Source organism: Falco peregrinus, chromosome 6, assembly GCF_023634155.1.
Source record: "Falco peregrinus isolate bFalPer1 chromosome 6, bFalPer1.pri, whole genome shotgun sequence".
In the NCBI taxonomy this organism is placed as follows: domain Eukaryota; kingdom Metazoa; phylum Chordata; class Aves; order Falconiformes; family Falconidae; genus Falco; species Falco peregrinus.
The window spans coordinates 87,524,024-87,541,539 of record NC_073726.1 but is presented as its reverse complement, the minus strand read 5'-3'; the positions used below and the strand labels follow the sequence as shown (position 1 = coordinate 87,541,539).

Here is a 17,516-nt window from a genome sequence, read left to right as displayed (position 1 = left end):
TAGAAAGAAAGATGCGCGTGGAAGATGGAGGTTCGGTGTGTGCAGTAGTCGGTGTTCGCACATCACTGTCACGCTGTGACCTGAGGTATTGCAGATATTTCCCGTGTAGGTATCAGTTGCCATTTTACTGACAGCTGCTGGAGCAGTGATGGTGTTGGCTAAGGGAGCAACTGTACTACTTGTCGGAGAAGAAAAGATTATTTTTAGACTTACAACAACGCCCTGAAATGGTTGATGATGCCTGAAAGCGAGAATATAGAAGTCAAACTGTTACTTCACGTAGCCTGTTTTTCAGACAGGAAGAAGCAAAAATCTCATAAAACATGGGAAGGGCACTGCAGATTGGCTCCCAGCCCACTCTCCTAGACCCCCACCCCTGGCCATGGTAGCTACCAGGGCGGCCTTTCCATCCTGGGGCCACCTCCTGTGTTGAGCCCATGGGTTGTGGTACCCGATCCATTCTCTGACAGGGTCTGCATCATCCCTCCTCCACCTCTCGGCAGCGGTAAGTCTTTGCTGCAGGAGCTATAGCCTAGGGTTTTGTGACCATCTGTGGTGGTTGTAGGAGGATCTCTGTTCGGTGCCGCCTTCTCCTTGGGAAAAACAATGAGCTGATGGAAATACTCACTTGTCCATATCCAGCCCATTGCAAACCAATTAATGTTTCTTTCTCCCACCTCAAGCAATTGAAGGATGTACTAATGAATGATGGTTTATCAAATTTCAGATTGTTTATGTAGTCTTGAAGTCTTTTATGTAACCTTTCACATCTGATGGTCATGTCTAAATGTGCCTTGCATCATCAACACAGTTACTTGTTTTCTGAATCCAGAAGCTGACTGGTTTGATGTTGCAGAAACTGAAATAAAGTAGAAGTAAACATTTCCCCTTACTCCAGATTCAGAAGAATGTTCTGGACATCTTAAGACATTAGCAGATCAAGATTCCAGATATTATTATATTAACATATATTAGCAGATTCCTGTAATAACATATTTTAGAGGTTTGTTAGAAATCCTCAATTTTCTTTAGCAATGTTTGTTAAACAGCGGATCTCTGTAGGGCATACAAATTGTTCATTTTAGCCAAAGTCAGATATTAAGGGCTTAATAGATCTGGAATGCTGGAATGCAGGTCTAGTCTTTGGACTTCTTTAACTGTCAGTTAAAAGCAGAAGCATTTTATTTTTTGTTTATTTTTGTCCAAATGGTGCTTCTTGGTGATAGGTAGTCTTTCTCCCACCTCAAGAAGTTAATGAGAAGACTTCTTATCATAGGATTCATTTTATATCAGGACTGCTGAAGGTAGTAGAGGGGAAGAATGTACTTCCAGTAATTTTCAATAAGCAATTAGTTCAGTGAGCAATGGAATTCATGAATCTAGATTTTCTACGGATTAGTGTTATGGTTGATTGACTTGCTGTCTAAGAAGATGTGACCTCTCACTGAAGTATTTTCTGGGGTTTTAGATGTTTATAAATCCCATTCTGTGGTGCCTAAGGTACAAACTTGTCCAGTTGGTTGTGTCTGGGGGGAATTAACACTGTTCCTCTCTACCTCTGCCTTTTCTTATGAAGCTTGTATGAATCAGCTTTTTTATTCAGGGTCATACCCCTCCAGCAAATTTGATTGAAATGGGTAAGTTAAAGAGTAATAAGGAGATGATGTACCCAGACAGCACAGTTTTAGCCTTGAGGCGACTAAGAGAAAAAGCTGGTATCCAGAGATGTGATATCCTTGGTTATTCCAGATTTAACCAATGACTTGCTCTATGACCTCTTGCAAACCACTTGTCTCTTTATGCAGTAAGAAATACCGATTGACTGAATCGATCTCCGTATGGGATGAGGGCCATTTTCAGATTCCTGATTGAGGATGTCAGGGTTCTTTATTGCCAAATACTGAGAAGACAGAAGGTAATGGTAAATAGCCTGTCAGGATTTTCGAAAGATATGCTGACATATGTCTTGATAATGATTCATACTGAAAGGTTTGAGCAGGTTCTGCTGATTGAATAATGCAGGTGAAAATGTTTCTCTGAATTGAGGACAATCTGGGTATGGACTATGCAGCATGAAGAAAGGAGACCTAAGAGCATTCATGGGTTTGAGAGGTTTACCTGAACATTGACTTATTGTTAATAAAATGTCTCCCAGAAATTAGGAGGGTTTTTTTTAATTCTTCAGGTACTATCTATGATTTACTGTCAATTGAAACTTGCCTTAAGAGAAACACTCTACGTAAGTTTATTTGCTTAGGGTTTTTTTGGTCATACACTGGCAAGTCTGTGCAAAGTAAACCATTAAGGCTTCTTTTTCATTCCCAAGAGCCAAGCCCCCTGTTCTTTTCTTATTTGATCATGTGATGTGACATGTGAGCCGTGCGGTGGGAAGCTGGGCATTGGTATCCGTTACAAAAATGAGTATTTGGAAGACTGGTAAGTCAGGCCAGCTTAAAGCTGAAAACCAAGTCGTTACTAGGCTGGCCTTCATTAACAATACATATAGCCCATAGTTCTTAATCACTGTTAATTGTTATCACTGCATAGTCAAACAGTTGATTCTTAACAATCCCGTGCTGCATTGGCCGTGTACCGTACTGCAGGGCTGGTGCCCCATGGCTGTCCTGCAGCCCCAGGTGGCCTTAGTCACCAAGGCCGAGGTCATCAGTCCAGAGCCCTTCCGTGAGGGAAGTGACTTCATTATTCCTCATTTTTTCATCTGCTCTCCTTTGAGTTATCTATGCTTGCCATCCCTCTTCCTCCTCACCAAAAGGAGGGGAATCTCATCTGCTTCCGATATGATCTTATTTTTAAGACAAACACTTGCTCTATTTCTACCAGATACTTCTCCAGTTTAATCCTCAAGACTACTCTGATTCCAGCAGATACCTTTCCTGCCTGTTCTGTAACCTTTTTCTTACTCTGCAGATTTTAGCACTTCTCACGTGTTTTCCTGTACCCCCCTTTCTGCAGTAATAACAGAAGTACCCATTGCCCCTCTGTGGTTGTTACTCACATACTGGTGCTTAGCTGTATTACAAAATGTTTATGCATTTTGTCCAGTTATGCTGTTAGTATTACGGTCTTACCAAATATTGTACACTTCTGTTAGTGACCAGCTGCAGTGTACTTAATGTTTGGGTTCAAGCAAGCAAATTATCAGTTGTATCCAGGCTAGTGTACCCTGCTTCAGGGGTGCAGCAGCCTCTGCTTTGGCTACACTGTGGATTTTCCAAAAGAAGGAACATCCTTCTGGGGTCAAACTCTTTCACAGAATGTGTTTGAATTATCTCTGGTGGCGTGGGAATCTTCTGTGATGCTCTTCAGGTTGGAAGGATAGTGAGGATAACAGGTACAACTCTGCACAGAAGATGGCTAATTGCTCCTGGCTCTTGAGTTGGCTATTGCATGAGCTCTGGGAGCCCAGAATGGTTCTGATCACCTGCGTTTGCTGTCCCTGTGCTCCTTGAACTTCGATTTCTTTGTGTGCTCAGAGCTTGAGCTGCCTATCAGGCACGAGCCTAACCCTTCGGTATGTCACAAATTTCACATTTCTTGATTGTGTAATGAAACAGTTGATGCTTTCAGAATTTGTTATAGCACTTCATAAAAGGGAGAGGGTGTTTTGTCTTGGTTTTTCTTTTGATGTTTTTTTTTCTTCTTTTTTTTTTTTTTTTTCCTTTTTCTTTTTTTCCTGTGGTATGGAAAGTTCAAATGAAGCTGCTTCCTCTACAGGGGTCTGTGACGCCACCAAATTTTCCATAGCTACTACTGCCACATACAGTTTTCTGTACTCTCTGGTCTCAGAGTCTTTTTTTTGTTTGGTTGGTTTGGTTTGGTTTTGGTTTTGTTTTGTTCTGTGGGGAGTCTTTAGTGAGTATCAGCCAGCCGGCACAATGCAAGAAATCTCAGGGGTCATCATTCAGAAATTGCATTAGACTGTGCCAAATTAATGCTTTTGTTGTTGATTTTTGGTGGGTTTTTTTACTCAGGACCTTGCTTTATTTTTACCAACAGTTACTAACAGAGGGCCAACATGTCTCAGTTGTCAAAAGATGATGGGAAACTGTGTGTGACAAAGACTACATTAGGATGTCTCTGCAAATGAGGTGTGAATTGAGCTATGTATTCTTACTTTACCTTATATATTATATGCACACCTATTATACATATTGTTATATTATAGCTTATCCATAGTGAAGAAAAATAGAAGGTTGCTTCTGGGCATCTTTGTAGACAAGGCCAAGGAGGATGGCCGTGTAACAGACGGGTTGATCGCTGTGTGGTTCCCGTGGTATCGCTTACACAGCGTCAGTGCAGTGTAACACCTTTCTTACATACAGAATGAAGCACTGACTGTGAAGAAGTGGTTAAGAACTGCAGATGTTCTAGTTTGGAAGGGAGGGTCCTAGACCTCCTTTGATGTCATTGCAGGGTTGTTTTGTTTAGGCCAAGCAGAAAGGGCTGCTGTTTTGGTTTTCAGTGTACAACCGAGTTGGCATGGCATTATGAAGGTCCATACTCCTTGGTTGCGAGAAGGGCTCTGCTGTGATGAGTCACTTCATAATTTTATTGCTTTCCTTCTCCCTTGGGTCTAACCATACAGTGTATTGTTTTAGCTTTCAATTTTCCACTAATGTCGTTGATGTTCTAGGGTGAGTGATATTAAGAGTGTTCTCTGTAGGAATTTCAGTGGCTGTAGCACTCATGTAATTCTTGGGTAGATACAAGCTCAGTTTTGGATCTTTGCACTTTAATCTCCTTTTGAGAGAGTTCAATATGATCAGAAAAGAAGGAATGGGCTATCGTTCTCCTCAAAGTTCTTGTCCATTTTGGCTTATCTGTCTGTGCCTCTTTCCTGCAAGTAATGGCAGTGACAGAAATTATTTTTTTTTACTAGAGGACTTAATGAAATCCTTAGATGAGATTACACAGTTTCAATTCTATATTGAAAGTTCTGTTGGTTCGTTTAACAAGGTATTTTTTTCCAAATACCGCTTAAGAACATGCATTAAGAAACTTAACAAACAGTATTTTGAACACCTGGAAGAATAAAAATCACTTTCCTGCTTAATACCTCCAACTTCAATATTAAATACAATTGTCCAATGTTCTGCACCCACCAGCCCAGAAACTGTCCACCATACCTTTCAAGAACATAGCATTGTACCATTCAGAGTGCAGAGGGAAGGTAGAGCAGAAAAGAAAAACAAGGAATTAAAAAAAAAAAAAAAGTTTTTAGTAAAGGAGACTATGAGAGCATTGTACTTAGAACCTGAACCATGTGAATTTTAAGTTGTCTTTTATAAGCCATATCTGCTAAAATGAAAACATAAAATCTGCATAAAGCATGACGAAATTTGGGATTGATACAAGTCATGTCCCTCTGAGACACGTACAAGGTTATGAAAAGAAAAGAACACCTCCATTTCTTTTACGTATGTATGTATATCTATGTGTGTATAAATAAAGCACTTTAAAGCACAAGTTTCCTTTCATTCTCGTTCCTCCCCCACGCCCGCTGTACTTCGTCCTTTCAGCCTCCTTTTTTACAGAAGACAAGAAAAGGCACCGATTTCAGTTTTTAGGGTTGCAAACTAACTTTAAAGATCCCTTCCACTTTAATATTTCTGGCTTCTGGCTTTCCAACAATTGCCATTCTACCTAAAAGGGCAACGTGTTTACAGATTGTATGTGAAATTACTTTCAAGAGTAACGTGTTTCCTGAACATCTCTATTTTTAGCACGGTGATAGCTCAAAGCTAAGAACCCTTCCTAATTGGAACTGTACTTGTGGGAACTTAAAAGATAGGGTTCTTAATTTTTTTTCCTGATATGGCCACGTCCTAACGTGAGAGGCATGTTAGGAAATTGGAGACCATCCTGCTCTTATTCATAGCTGTGAGGCTTCTCTCTCCTTCAGGTTGGACTTATGCAGTTCTCTGAGAATAACTGTGGTTGTTTCCAGTGCAGAGTTAAATGTTGCATGTATTTTTAGCTGGTTTGTTTGTGGTTGGTGTGTTTTTAGTGTTTTTTTTTTTTAATGCAGTTTAGCAACTAGGAATAAGGTGAGCCATAGCAATGTGACTAATGATGGTTTTTGCAGGCCATCAGCAAGAGCCTCACCAGTGGTACATGGACTGTCATGCTGCCTTAAGAGAAATGGTAATAGTGCATGACTCTTCAGAAGCCCTACAAATAAACAGTGGCCTGGAACATTTTGTTAACATTTTTAAGAACAATAAGGGAATGCAGATTTAATAGGCTAATATGTTTTAAGTGGCCTTGGTACCATCTATCTTAACCCAGTGGGATTTTCTACAGCCTGCAGAGGTAGGAAATAGTTCTGTACACATTTACTGTGTAGGACTTCCTCCTTTGGGGCTTAGTGTGGCTTAGAACAAAGAAAAAAAACAACTTTTCTCCTGTAATTCACCAGTGGAAGAAGCATTTTTCAGTACATCAGGGAAATCTTTGTCTCTGTGAACATGATGGCCCTGCTGTACTGGGTATTTTTTATTAATGCAGACTTGCAGTCAGTGAGGACAGAGAGGAGATTGCTGACTACATAAAATTCTGGGCTGGTTTGAGTTATAGCTCGGGAGATGGAAAGTTCCTCTCTTGCCCAAATGTGAGGTTCGGTCACAGTTAGGAAATATAAAGCCGTTTAATGTCGTAGGGCATTGTTAAAGAGTAAAAACTTCAGCTAAAAGAGAAGGCAGCAGGGAGAGTCTTGCACAGAGGTGCTTCCAGCAGAGGACCCGGCGGCTGGACATCTGAGTTCTGCTCCAGCATCTCCAGATCTGCTGGGGGAATAACGCGGCTGCTGTTGGCATCGCTGTATCTCTTAATGGAAAAGAAAGTGTGTTTCTAAATGATTTGGAGATTCAAGGAGGAAAGGCTGAATATGTTAGGGAATTTCTGCCCAGTTACTGTACCAACTGATTGTAGGAACATTTGACTACATGTAATTGAAAGCAAGCCTCCCTCCAATTGGCATTAAATAATGCAGTATTTTATGTAATAGTCTCTGTTAGTATGTACAGATGCATAATGCAAAATTATAGGTGTATGTAACTCCTAGAATCTCATTCTGTTTCTTTTAAACTATTGCCCTAAAATGTGGCTTCGTACCATATTTCTTTATTCTGCGTGCATACATTAAATGGGCAAAAAACTTAAAAAAAGTAGCCAGAGAGTGGCATAGCATTTGGTGTTTTGTTTCTTGGCAGGCTCCGTGTGCTTTGCAAGTACCTATAGTGTGGAAGATACAGGTTCAAATTTTGTTCCTTATGCATTGCCTAGTACTGGGGCGGGGGGGGAGTGAGGTGGTGCTGGTCCTCATTATTTCAAAATAGGTTTCCTCAGCCTATGAAAGAAACCGAGCAGCTCCTCCACCAGAGACCCAATCGCTTTGTGTAGTTATTTGTAGGGTTCAGGAGTGCTGAGGTTTTTCTGGGGGAGGTGCAGAGGAGGGAAGGAGGAGGGGGTTAGATCTTCCGTGCAAATCACAGGCAGGTTCATCTCTGGTAAATGTGGATACATCGCTGTTACGAAGACAAATGTCTTGAAGGATTTCTGCTTTTAATTCCATCAAGTTATATTGAAGAAATAAAAAGTTTAGTTGTATAATATGTACACAATCCTTTTTTTATTTGCGAATATTATTTTCATTGGCTTAACAATTGGGCCTGAAATATTTTTTTCTGGGCTTAGTGGCAACACAAAGGCATTAGATCAAGGATGTTCCAAGATTCAGATTGGCTGGTATTTGCTTATATCACCATGACTGAATGTTACCAGTTTTGAAATGCTTTTTTTGTTGTTCGGGGAATTTTAAAACAGCTTTGATTTCAAACATGAAACTTGGCAAGTGACTGGTCCATAATGTGTTCTAATCACTTCTGGTATTTTGGAAAAGACTTGAAAAAGATTGAAGTTGTTATTTTATTAGAAATCTAGTTACCGATTCCATATCTGAACTGTTCTTCTTTACCCAGAATATAATTAGCATATGGTCTTGTAGTCCTTTGCCCGGTGCTAGTGGTAAAGTGATGGAACTTGATTTTGTATTTTGCTGTACATAGATCTTTGTTAGAATACTTTTACTGCTAAAAAATTATATACCAGTTTCAGTTCTGTAGTTTGGTTCACCACCAGGGGGGTGCATTCGATCTTACCTTTTTTTAAAAATATAAATTGGGTATTCAACCTGTTCCATAATCTTACTTTTCTAATAATAATACTTCATTGTATCTTAGGGGAGTTTGGGGTTTTTTTGGTGCAAATGGAGACAGTGAATTCTAGTCTTGGCACATTGAATGGTTCAGTCATTGCAGAAGCCCTGAGCTCATACCTCGTGTACTCTTCATCTTACGTATTTGAAGCAGAGATAAATATTGCATAGATTTAGGGGTGTATACACTATAGATCAGGGTCCCTGGAATAACTACAAACATAACGTGTATTGGACTAGGCTGAAAAGATGCTGAGGTCTCTGAATCCAGTCCTGCAACGTACTTAGATACGCTTTGTCTCCAGCAAAAGTAGCCATTCTTTTTAAAAATCCATTTTAACTTATCTCATAATTATGCTATTGCTTTATTAGCGAGATTTTGCAGGATGTGACTAGAAATATAAAAAAAGCTTTTTGTTGTTTTTGCTAATATTGAAAGTAAATGGAAGACTGTTTTCTCCTTTTTTTTTTTTTCTTTTTTTTCCCCAAAATATTATTTCCTGTGCTGACACAGTGATCAGTTTGAATCACTGCTGATATAGTCTCTTCTTCTGTATTGTTTCCGAGGGGGGGGGGGGAAATAATTGCAATAAAGCATTGCCAAATCATAGTGCAGGAACTGAGCTTCCCTGAATTTTGTATAGTTCCAGCTTGGTCTGATTTTCACTTCTTGTAGGGTGATGTCTAATTAAACAAGAGTTATATGTATATGAATGTTACTGGGAAATATGTGAAAGCTTGCATTGATACTACATTAAAAGTTTAAGCAGCAGATTTACAATACAGTCCAAAGGTCTCAAAGTCCTCTGGTATTAAATTTCCAATGATTTTTGAGATTAATGAAGTTGAGGGGGGGTTGGTAGCATTGTCCCTGTAATATTGAATCTCAATAGCCTTTACAATGAGATATTGTTCAGTATCCTCCTTGGGCCGGGAGCTTAATGTGGCGGTTACATAAACTGAAATAATGTGAAACGTCTGGGCATGGTTTGGGCACGGCATTGTGCAAGATGAAGCTGGTTTTGGACTTCAGGTTAATGGCCTGCTGGCAAAAGAATAAAGAACATGCCTAAGTGGAAGAGTGCATGGATTTGTGCTTCTGCACACGGTGGGATACGCTCGGTGCGTGCATAATCTGGGAGAGTCCTGATATCACCTGAGGTGCACCTGCTGATAAGAAGTCCACACTTGGCTGGTAGTCCTGATGCCACTTTCTATTAGCTGTACTTTCTGTTAAAAGGTAGCGTGCTCCTTCTCCTGTGTCAAAATCCCAAGTTCCTCCCAAGCCCCTTGGTAGCCCTGTAGAGGGAAGTTCCAAAGGAAGGGGGCAGAAAGCTCCTTTAAAAACTACTTTATGTGGACAAAGTAGTTGGTTGCTTAGGGTAGCAAAGCAGTGATGGACCTCCTGTCCATCTAACATGTTCAGGGCCCCAGAAGCCACACTTGGCTGTTGATGGTGCTCTGGAGACCTGCAGCAGGTGTTGCTGCCACCCCTTGTTCTTTCCACTCCTCTGGCATCAACTAGAACCGCAAATTCATGCCTCTGTGCTGGTGCCGCTTCCCTCCTCGTCTTTCTCGTGTGAGAGGAGTGTCAGACCTTCAGCCTAATCCCACCTCTCTGCGGCAGAGGAGGGGGAATGGAAGCGCTGCGTGTGAGCAAGGGAGGGCAGGCTCTTACCCTGTGGGCAGAGGGATGGAGGTGCTGGTCAGGGAGGTGGGGTTGGGCTGCTGCCTGAGGGTAGAGTCTTGTACATCCTGGCAGAAGATCAAAGGTCCCAAAAATATAGATGATGGATCTCAAAAAGGAGCTGGGTCTGCTGATGTCAGAGCACAAGGCAATGGACCAGTCACAGTAAGTCAAGAGTAAGAGTTGTGACAACTTTCTTAGGGTTGAAAATCTGCAGCCAATGCTCACTTCTTCAGCTTGCTTCTGCTGTCTACAAGGTGGAGGACAAGAAAAGTTATTTTGTCCTTATTGTTGGAGCAGCTGGATAAGCTGAGGCTGTGGTGCCTGGGGACCTGTTCCTCCGTATGAGGAAAGGAAGAGTTCCAGGATTAGTAAAATGGAAAGAGGCAGGATATAGTGAACTTCATGTCTTGCTGGTATTGCTGGGTTTCTCTCTGAAATACTCCACTGCCATATTTAATTGCTCAACGCTGAAGGATATTTAAAATTCTAAACAAAGATTTACCACTTTGATCTTCTCTGCCACATGTCCTGTGAAATATATGTGTGCTGCCGTGTGGCTTTTCATTTCACCTCAGTATATCGCCTGTCATCCCAGATCTTGCCCCTTCATAGGTAGGGGTCAGACTGAACTTCTGTGGGGCAGACCTGTAGGGGACACGAGGGGGGGGCGGTGCCCGTCACACTGCAGGTGGTACCCGTGCACAGCATCTCGGGGGGGAGATGTTCATCTCCTGTGTGAGAGAGAGCGCCAGCAACGGAACGGCTGTAAACTGCGCGGGGCAGTGGAAATTCAGGACCACAACTGCAGGAGGATCCTGTTTCCAAAGGAGAATTTAAGGGTGTTGAATGTGATGACTTTAAATACTTTAATTATCAGAAGTAATATCCTTACTCTTAAGATAATAAGCCAATAGATCTTCCCTGGCCACAGTAACTGCAGTTCTTATTGCACTTTGCTTTGCAGGGGAGCCAGTTTCACAGCAACCGTGTTGGTTGCAGAGTAACATGACAGAGTCATATGCTTACACAGTGAAAACCTTGTATTTCTGAGTTCAAAACCAAATTGTGTAGCAGGGGTTTTTTATAACATTTTTTTACATTTTGGAGATACATTAAATAACACATTATTTTGGCTCACGCACATCTCCATTTTTTTTGGATCTTAGAATTTTGATTCCTTTCACGTTTGATAACACTTCTTATTTCTGAAACATCAGTTTTGGATGCTGTCAATATTTACATTCCCTTTCTCGTCCTTAATGATTCTGTTTAATGATAATTTTCCTAGCACCTATTGCTTGGCATCAGAGTACGTTCTTCTTTCTGTTCTTATCTAATACCATTGATTAATAACTCATTGCTTCCTGTCTGTCAGACAGTTTTATCCACCTTATTGTATTATTATCCAGACCATAATTCTCCAGCCTCTCTATGAGCTTCCTATGTGGTGCTGTGTCAGAAGCCTCGCTAATATCCAAACAAATTATGTCCGCCACGTTTCCTCTATCCACACAGTTTGTCACTGCACTGAAATACCCATCGCAACGAAGCATTTATTGATGTAAGTTTCTGTGTTAAACCGGAATAAATGGGATGGTTCTGCTGCGATTATGTGATAGAGCCTGCTTCTTAACAGGTATTACCATTTTATGCGCTAAAGATAATTTGAGCCATGGGAGATGATACCATTCACCAGGAGCGGTGAGGCTGGGAAGATCAAAGCGTTGTGAACCTTGAAAAGAAGTGGGAGAAGGTTATGTGCTACAATAACTTGTAAAGGGCATAAGCAAAGTCCTCAAGCTGTATTCCAAGAGATGCTCGAAGAATATCAGCGTCAGAGCTGCTTCACAAAAAAGCCGTATCTTTACAGAAAGACTTGTTTGGGCAAGGCCTCGTGAAAGCTGCATGCTGTCGCTGTTCCTGTTCCTTGGGAACATAAACAGGATCTAGGGACAGCTTGTGCAAGAAAACAGTTGGAATGGGGAATATCATGGTTTTCAGCAGCCAGCTTGATTACCATCGTCACCCCCGCGTAGGAGGAAAGCTTCAAGAGGTGTTTAGAAGGATGCTGGGTCCCACCTGGCTATAGCAGAACTACCAGTTAAACTGCACTTTAGGAGTCCAGGTCAGGTCTTAAGTGCAGTGATAGACTAACTCTTCAGCAGGTGGAGAAGTTCAGCTTCTAATGTGCGTTCACAGCTGGGCTTCTCAAGTGCTTGTTGCTTACTTGGTTGGCAGTAGGAATAAATGAGAGGGGTGAACGGTGCTGCCGAGAGGTCCAACATGTTTAACAGCTATCAGGGTCCTTGCGGTGAAATTGCATCCGGCACCTGTTTGGAAGTGACCATTAGGGTGGATTATGCATGATGGCTTTTATTCAGTTGAGTGTCTCTAACTTTCTGAAACCCAGATTTCATGGAGTGTTAGTCTTTGCCCAAAGGCAGTATTTTTCATACTTGAACGAAAATAGTTCAAACACTATTGGGGGTGTGGGAGGTGTGTGAAAAGTAGCCAAAAATACACCTTTTTCCTAATTAAAATGCTTTTCTAGCTGAAACAGCCATGGTTTGGAAATTAAAATTTGTAGTGGATACAGACTTCACTGGGGAATGTAAACTCCAAAGACGAATACCGTAAGGAGGATGAAATCTCTGTGGGTACCCAGCCTTGCAGTGAACTAATAACAGGTGGAGATTTACCTTTTTGACAAAGAGACCTTCGGTCTGCTGTTGTCTGTTCCTGCAGCGGCAGGAACCCTTTGTCCCAGCACAGTGCTGTAGGTTGTCCTCTGCTCCTGTTCTACTAAAGCAAAAAAAAAAAAACAACCCCAGGTTTTCCCATCAGCAGCCCGGTGACCCCAGTTTGAGTCCCAGTCCCTAGGGCCAGGAAGAAGCCCGGGTCAGCGCTGCCGTACCATACAAACAGCCATGAGTTCAAACACGACTGGAAATGACCAAAACTCCTGTGTACTTTTGAAAGTGTATAAAAATCTTCAATTCAGGAAAACATTCCTTTTGGGGAGGATTCTTTAAGCACAGGCATTACTTTCTTTTTTTTTTTTTTTTTTTTAATTCTGTCTCTTCAAGACAAGAGAATGGTGACTAAATAAACCTGTTTATAGAGAACTAATACCAACTAAAGTGCGTTCACCTTAAAAAAGCAGTAGTGTAATGCTATATCTATGTTAATAAGATTTGTTCTTTTGCATTACTGATGAGCCTAGACAGAGCATTGTGCTGATGTGTCTGTGCTGGTTCCAATTTCAAAGTTTGCTGCTTTGTTGTTAGATGAGGAGCCTGTACAGCATCGACCTCCCTCTCTGATTTCTGTGACACAATTAGTCCATCACTCTGCTAATGTTTTCAAACTTAAAATGCCAGAAAGGAATCTGGGCCATATCCTAAGTCATTACTTGGATTCTGAAGTTGGAATGAGGCCTCTTGACTGGCCACTGAGCTTATTTGAAAATTCTCTTGAAAGTAATGGGCTTGATTTTTTTCATTTTTTTGTTGGTGGGGTTTTTAGGGGTTGGTTTCCCCCCTTTTCCCTGGTTGTTGAAGAAGTCTTTGTTAATATTACTGATTAGTTTTGTCCTGAGTTAGAACATCAGTATTTTACTCTCTGTGAATATTTATTTGTGGCAGTTGCTTCATCCATGGATTTGCAGTTCCAGGAGTGAGAGCAATGATATGAGCAAGTACTTTGAATAAGATCAGTTGACTGACGTTGTACATTTTGTGTAGAAAATTCAAAAGGTATCAATGAATGTTGTGCTATATTCTCTCCTAGCCTTCCCTCTCCTCATAACTAATGAACTGAATAGGATTCTCATTAACCTGCTCCAGCCGACTTCAGGTATTCAAGGAAAACCGAACCCTTACAGATATGGAACTTTCTTAGTGCTAAGTGATTGCAGACAGCTGATATCTTCTGAAATGTTTTCCAATGACAAATGTTACTTTATTTCTTCTCTTCAGTTTTTAGATGGAATGAACGTGGTTCTTTTGAAAGTGGGGGGCTAGACCAAAAACATGTTCAGCGCAGTATGGTCAGGTGCCATACAAGTCATGGAATATTGGTAATGAACTTCAGTCATTGTACAGCCAGTAGCTGTGCTATCACAGTTTTCAGGCTCTGCATAAACTTTCTGGCAAGCAAGAATCATGAGAAAGCAAAGTGAAACATGTTTACCTTCTGATATTTGTTTTTAAAGCCTTCACTGAGAGCTGACACTTGCTCTCCTGTTAAGACTCTACTCGTGTACCTCATTCCTGACCTGACATACTCCTCATTCTTGCAATTCCAGCTCTTGAGCCTCTCTCAAGCAGAAGTTCACAGGCTGTTCTTGAGCCCTGTCTTTGCTTTCCCCGTCGGATTAGGGCAGTCCTTTCGGAGAACAGTCTCCTGCCCCACAGCGTGCTCACCTGTGCACAGGAACGCGGGGTCCTGCTTAAGATGCTGCCTCCATTTCTACCTCTTGCTCGTACACACCTGTCAGTCATTTCATCTCGAGGTCACAGGTTTCTCGATTTGTAAAAGGAAGATATTACTAAAGTGGCAGGGATTGGTATTCTGAGTCTAATGAGGTTTTCTGTAGGTTTTGCTCTTGGTTTAACTCCAGCTTGTAGCCGAAATAGCTCTTGAAGATGCTCTGGCTGTGCGTGTCGTATATCAGGTGTTCTGTTAACTACGGTTATTTATTTGAAGTTTTTTCAAGGCGGCAGTGAACACGCTCTAAGCTGTTTCTGAGGCTCCATCTCTTCTAATGGGTGGGTTGTAGCTTGTGCCGGTTGCCCCCGCCTTGCGGAAAGGGGCCGCTCTATCTGCCGGCACTGTGCCCTGGTGCTGAGCTTGCACACTAATGCTAGATGTTGCAATTCCCCCTTCTCCTTTCCAAGCAGGAGAATGTGCTTGGGTTCAAACTGCTAGGAAAATTCACCAAAGAGCAGTCGTCAGGATGGCGCCCAGCACGGAGAGAGGGTGCTGTACCTTTGTGCTTTGATAGGAGAGGGCTAAACGCTTCCTCGTTCTGTACAAAAAAAGTGGGGGTTTTTTGGACAAAATTCACTGCCATGAAGTCCGTGCACCAATTTATTCCTATTTAGGTCATCGGAATAGGGCTTCAGCGGCGCAGCCTGTGCGCTGGCTCTCTGTACGGGGATACATTTCACCCTCAGTGAATGCTCTTTGTTTTCTCAGTTGAGGTCAGTTTTTCATTGCATTCATTAAAAGAAATAGCTTTGGATTGCAAATACCACTGCCTCTCTCCTTCCCTGCCAGCCAGCCAGTGCTACAGCCCTGAAGATGATAGAAAAGGGGTAAATTTGGAAGGGAAGGAAGGGAAAGAAATGGCAGTTCAGAGGCTGAAGCTGTTACCACTTACCTGGCAGTTTTGCTGTTGCTTACTTCTGATGGACTTACCATCCTTTTGCCTGGATTTCTCCACTGCTCCTCTGTCTATCTTACTAGATGCCAATCAGTAGAAAGAAGGAGAGTTATTTGATAGAAAGATTGTCTAAAGGATGAGAAACCCGTTTCTGAAATGGTTGCTTTAAGAAAAATTTCATCCCAGCCTATAAAGGTTATCTGGTGGCAGCAGCATCCCAGTGCCTCTGCCAGGGGGCTCCTCTTCCTTCATTCGAATGCTCCAGAATTGGTTCTGCGTAAGATTTGATAATTCTTGCTGTGCTGTCCCCTTCCCTGCTCTCTCTCTCCTTTGCCTCCTGCTTTTCCATAGCTCTGATCTTGAGAGGGTGGAAAAGTTAAACCTAAAAATAAGGTGCTGAGCTCGCTCCTGTTTGTGGCGTACGCGTGTGTGGGGACGTGTCTGTGTGACTGTCTCGTCTGATGCAGCGCGGTTCTTACTGAACATCTGTGGGGAAGGATTGGGAAGGCTCATGTAACTCTGAGGGCTGAAGAACGGGGTTAATTTTTTTTCCTTAGGGGAGAACAAAGAAATAATTTCACTTAGGAATTGCCCCCAGCCTGTGGGACGTTCCAAATCAGTATTAGATTCGCACCTAGGATTTATTTGCAGATCTCCGTCAGCACGCTGCTGGTGGAGAGTGGCTTTGACTTTGAATGGGGTAAACTAGGCAAGTTCTGCTGTCACCTTTTAAAAATAAAATTTAATCAATTTCTGATTTGTTCCTTTGATGAATCATTGGTACATTGTATGTGTCTGTGTGTGTTGCTGTATGGTTTGTTATTATGAGGCCAAATCCTGACAACTTACTGCAAAATTGTTTTAATTTATTAATAATAATTTTTGTTGTTCTCATTTCTCCTGGTTCTAGAGCCTTTATAATTAGATATAATTAAAACCACAGGTTTTAAACTCCAGTCTAACATTTAAACTCATATTTATGGTGCAACCCCTGGAGTTTTATTGTTACTCCAACTGCATTTTGGAAAAAAAAAATATTTTTTTTGCATCTGTTCAAATGCTATGTCTGCATCTACCACTTCTTAATCATCTGTTTTGCACAGTAAAATGACATTTATTTTACTCAGTATGAAACCTTGCCGTTTTATGGAGTAGCTGTTTCATACCCCTTAACAAAAGGTGCAAGGGACCTTTTGCCTTGTACACTTTAAAAACAGCTTTCCTCTTTTTGAACTTGTCTTTCTCTGCTCCTCCATGCAACAGTCTGAAAGTGCTACATGCTGTAGAACGAATTTTTAAAAAAATGTTGTTGGCTGGCATTATGTAAAACCATATTTTCCCTTTTGGTGCGTATGTTCTGGTCCTAGTAATGTCCTTGTTTTGCTGAAATTAACATTTTTCCCCTCGCAGTCGTTGGTATGTGATGGTGTTTTTCTGTCTTCTTTAATTGTGATGCTTATTTTTTTTAATTAGTATAAGGTTGATTGTTAAAATTAAGTGGCAGAAGGCTTCTTTCCAAGTTATTCAGAGATCTTTTGCTGTAGAAATATATTTTGCTACTCTCAATTGCCTTTTCCCCCTTCTTTCATTGCAAACTACTCTGGGAAGAGCTTCTTTTAACACACACACACAAAAAAAAAAAAAAAAAAAAAAAAGGCTACGCTTGACTGATAATGCATTGCTTTGGATGGTGAAACATTATGAAAGTTTAATTTTTAATTAAATCTGAAATACCAATTATAACTGAAAGAGATTTTAACCTGTTTCTTTTCAGACTGCCTGAAGTTACATTGTAGATGCTGAAATCACTGCACCTTAAAAACAAAAAGATTAAGCTGCACTGCATTCCTGTAAGTAAAAGCTTTTCCAGTACCTTTTGTCCATATTTTTCCTCTATATGCATCCAAAGTGTTAGCACAGTAGCTGGGCTTGGATAAAGGTCAGAGTCCCCTTGAATGAGATTATAGAAGTTCAAAGGATGTTTTATTTAAAAATTAAAACTGAACTTACATCTTGCAGATCTTTAATTTCAGACACATGAATAGATCATTCTTTTCTGCTTTGTTTTGAATATTATTGGGAATATTGTGCATCTCCGTGTTTGTTGACTTACAGTTCCTGTCGCTTTGTCAGTGAGGGTTTCTGCATTTTGGTGCAGGGATAACAGAAAGTAGCAGAAGATTCATTATAGCATAAAATACAGT

The 17,516-nt window shown here is 41.2% G+C and overlaps 1 protein-coding gene across 8 annotated transcripts in view; it reads left to right on the top strand.

Moving 5' to 3' along the window:
• The window catches only part of ZBTB20 (zinc finger and BTB domain containing 20), a 519,455-nt gene that overhangs the window by 154,660 nt on the left and 347,279 nt on the right, over positions 1-17,516 (top strand). For all 8 annotated transcript variants that reach the window (XM_055809034.1, XM_055809033.1, XM_055809032.1 and 5 more), the window contains one exon: positions 17,087-17,162. The gene's annotated coding sequence lies outside the window, so the exon portion shown is untranslated. The remainder of the gene's footprint in view (positions 1-17,086; positions 17,163-17,516) is intronic.